We start from the raw sequence: 4,473 nt of genomic DNA on the forward strand, positions 1-4,473 counted from the left end.
AAAAGGACTTGTTTTTAGTAGAAATTGACTAGAAATAAGTCAAATTATCTGCCAGTGCAGCTAGTAAATTTTACTTAACAAGATGTCTTGATTTAAGTAAAAATATCAAAGCCATAGTAAATTGGTTAAATCTTGAAATTAGGCAAAAACACTTATTTTAAGCAGTAATTTAAGACAAAAAAACTAGAAACTAGGATATAGGAGCTTGATTAAAATGTATTGCCCACTAAAATTCAGAAAATAAATCTTGAAACAAGCAGTTGCAAAATATATTTTTTCTTGTTTCAATACTAAAAAGAATGAAAACAAATTCACTTTTCGATTCTTTTATTCAACTTACAAACTGAGATTTGTGTTACAAATGTACCCAAATTTTCTAGGAAAACAACAGTTTCTTTAACAACACAATTAGAATACTCATCTAAAGAACAGACATAAACATTAAACTGCAAAAGCAGTTCATCTTCCAACAAATTCTTTACTTTAATGCTCTTTCATGTGGTGGTGATGTCGCGCTTGTGAATAGGATCCTGAAGGATCTGTCTGAATGACAAAAGGGTGGCCACGCATTTTGTGTATGTCAGATGTAGTGTGTAATAATATGCCATTTAGAAAATCAGACCCTGGTGAAGCTTTTCTTTTTCAAACGTAACTGGCATCAAACCAATAGCAACGATTCATCTACAGCCATCGAACACCAAGACTGGACTTGAAAGGCCTTTCTTCTGGATGAGGACGTTTGGATCTTCTGTTGACTATAAAGCAGAAAAAAACGTATTTACTTTAGTATCTCCAATGTAGTAATTTCTTTATGTATCTGCTTAGGGCAAAAATAAAAATTTACCTCCTGAACATGCAGTAAAGCTTCACTAGCACACCCCAGTTTCTTTGATGGAGGTGCCACTGGGGGAAAGAGAATGGGAAGGGCCTTCACCAGAGCAAAGTTGGCTTCCACTGAAACACAATAAATTGAATTGTACTTCTTGAAGAAGAAACACATACAACAAAGTTTTTTTTGAGAAGAAGCATTCACGCATCTAACTACATGTATCAAAAAGGCATGAACTTACTTTTATCCCTGTTGATTGGTGGCTTTATTGCCTTCTTTGCCTTCCGTAAAATGACCCTGGCGCAGCAATCCTCCCATTTCATTCTGACTTCCTCGAAGAATTCATCATTGTGGGGAGCAAGGACTCTATGCATTTCTCTAGGCACCTGCAATGACAAACCAAGTAGTGAAAAATATATAAACATTTAAAATTTTACTTTATGCTTTTTACATAATACTTACATGATGCAATTCTCTGGATAAATATCCACGATGGATGAAGCTCTGGTATCTTCTCTTATGACCTGAAACTCCAGATAAAAAAACTGGTATACATCAGCTACGTTGGGCTTCTACTTTGTGTACATTTCCTGCAGAGTTTTATAATGCCTGGTTTGTACTTGCATACTATCCTTCTTCACTAGAAGTGATCACAAATTGTGTTTTAATTTCTGCCAACAATAGTAACTCACAAACTTAAAAAATGTTAAAATCAGAATTTTTAATAACAGCAAGTTTTCATTCAAACATTAAGATCATCAAGCATACATGACAAACTGGCCGATTTGGGTGGGAAACTGCCCAATCTGGCAACCCTAGCATAAAACTGAGTTACAGTTGAGCAGTATTGGGCTAGCAATAACTCAAGTTAGCTTAGTACAGTAGCATACTTCTTAAACACTGAAATACATTTTAACTAAACAAAAATTAAATTTGACACGTTTAAACAGAACCAAAATATCCTTAATTGTATTTTAAAGTATATTTATGAAATATACTGCATACTTACAAAAACGTGACGAAGTAGCTAACATAGTGCTAGCAACTAGCACTAGCAACTAGCTAACACTGTTTTAACAGAGACCTTCTTGCTTATGAAATAGCTATACCTAATCTTGTTTACGTTTATAAATTCTGAAAACATGCTTGGCTATCATCGTTTCAAAATCAGTATTTTGATTAAATATAATATTGATGATGATATTGCAGTAAAAAACAAAAAATATGTATCTATTGTTTATCCTATTAATATTGGATGAGCTATTAAAAATCAGTATTCAAATACATTTTTGGATATCAGATAATGTGGTATCATCTAAAATTAACTTAAATGAAGACCTTACCCTGTGCTTAAATCAGGCCTGCAGTATTTTTTCTTGTTTTGCATGAAGAATGATTAATTTCTAAATTTACAAACTGATAAAGAAAGGTAATGCATATTTTTTTCTTAAAACAAGTTTAATAAACTTAAATTTTCCTGTCCTTAAATCAGGCTTGCAGTGTTTTTTTCTTGTTTTGCATGTAAAATGACTAGTTTCTAGATTTACAAACTGATCAAGACAGGTAATGCATATTTTTCTTAAAACAAGTTTAATAATCTTACACATGCTGCTGTTTTTATCTAAAATCAAGATCAATAAGATTTTACAGCTAGTTTTAAGTTTAATAATCTTAGGTAGATTGACAAAATTTGCAGTGTATCTATTAGAATAATCTTATAGCACATGAACATTTATTTTAAAATTTGGATTCTACGCCAACGTTGCCATGGATATATAAAAAGACAAAAAGGATGGTGGTTACAAAATTCACAAGGATACAAAAGGTTATGTGTGATTTGGCTTTCTTGAATTCTTATTTTTTATTTGAAATAAATCATCTGCAATAGGAGTTTCCTTTTTGACATAATGTGTATTTTATTTTGAAGGAAACTTGGATGTGCTGCTTGCAAAGACAAAATTACTATACAAAGAAAATTATAATAAATCAAGTGTTTTATATATGTAAAAGGTTCATTGTTCAAATAAAAAGCCTAATGGTCACAAAAAGTTTTTTTTTTTCTTCTTTGCGGGTCTAGCTAGATTTTGGTTGGTAAGAAAACCTGGACCAAATGGCTCTTTTAGCATTTAAGGTTGCAGACCCCTGGTAGCTAAAATGGAGGTTACAATTAATTTTCTAATCTTATTTTTGTATTTACTTAAAAATACATGACAACATGGATGCAGAACGTCGTAATCTAGGGTATGGAAAAAGGAGTACGTGGACCTTCATAGAACTTTGCATTCAATTTTAAGTAACATACACTTTCCTTTTTATGTGTGTTTAGAATACACATCTGTGAAGAAAACAACATCCTTCACAGCACTTTCTTCTTTATAACTCTAACACTAGTTGACACTGTTTGGTGGTTGCATAATTGATAGCTAAAAAAGATGAGGTACAATTGTAATATCCATTCACTTGGCTTTTCGAGGCCCTGAGAGTGAGTCGTGTGCATGTTTGATGACGAGGTCCTATTGCAAGTAGGGTGAATATTTTATTTTTCTTTTAAAACATTTAGATGAACTGAGACTGACAGCTCTGAATGTGACCTCCTTATGTTTACAGCTCCGCTTGCATAAACTCTCTCATCGTCTGGTACAAATATGGCAAAATACTGGTTTTTATACCTCATGTGTGTTATTTTGGTAGAGCGTGCTGACAGTTAAGTGCTGTTTCCACTTGGGTTGTTTAAAGGCACGGATCAAAATTCTTCAGTAAAGTTAAAGTGGATAGTCATTTTATGTAAATCTGGTAAAATACATCAAATGGTCCTGTGTATTAGACACAATTTAAAGTCTAGTCAAGCAAAATAATATATTATTATTTAAGTGCATTTGCATGTAGCTGTATGGTGGGTTAACTTTATACCTGAATAAATGGTTATAGGGAAATCACACTGTTCCCCATTTAAAACTTGCACATTTCTTGATGGAACTCACGTAATGACAGGAGATCTGCTGCTTTTAGGTTTAACCCTTGTGCTATCCTAGGCACTTTAACATTGGGAGTTGGGTCATCTAGACCCACTAGACAGTGCTCTGAACCTTTTTTCTTCAATGATTTGTGATCTTCACTGATTACCATACATGAAATCTTTCCACCTTTATCCACCTTTGTCATGGTAGGGAGAACACGTCAATGTAAGGGTGGGGTCATCTAAGATAGCACAAGGGTTAATAACATAACATGGTGTTTGTTCCTTACTTTATTTTACCTCTTTTTTCAGTTTAGGTCTTATAGCCCCTCTCCTTAGGTTTTGAAACCCCTGCTAGGTATAATGACTGAAACCTAAAAACAACCGAAATAACTAAACTAACCCACAAGGAATCAAAGTAAATATAACAGGAATATGTTACAATAAGGGTCCCTTTATTCATCTGAATCAATGCATTAATAAACATTATTTAACTATATAATAGTTATTTATTCATGTTACTTAACCCTTGTGCTATCTGATGACCCCACCCTTACATTGATGTGTTCTCCCTACCATGACAAAGGTGGATAAAGGTGGAAAGATTTCATGTAATCCATGGACACCAGTGAAGATCACAAATCATTGAAGAAAAAAGGTTCAGCGCACTGTCTAGTGGGTCTAGATG

General features: G+C 33.3%; 1 long non-coding RNA gene across 1 annotated transcript; it reads right to left on the reverse strand.

Annotated features, from left to right (window-relative positions):
- Window positions 1-310: 310 nt before the first annotated feature.
- Window positions 311-1,890, reverse strand: LOC144981508 (uncharacterized). Its single transcript, XR_013647132.1, has 4 exons — window positions 1,292-1,890; window positions 1,071-1,215; window positions 845-954; window positions 311-755 (listed from the first exon to the last, which is right to left on the reverse strand). It is a non-coding gene; the product is annotated as an uncharacterized LOC144981508 (long non-coding RNA).
- Between the last annotated feature and the right edge of the window lie 2,583 nt (window positions 1,891-4,473).

The sequence above is a fragment of the Oryzias latipes genome, chromosome 13 (assembly GCF_053564925.1).
Source record: "Oryzias latipes strain Hd-rR chromosome 13, Olatipes_Hd-rR_3.1".
NCBI lineage: Eukaryota > Metazoa > Chordata > Actinopteri > Beloniformes > Adrianichthyidae > Oryzias > Oryzias latipes.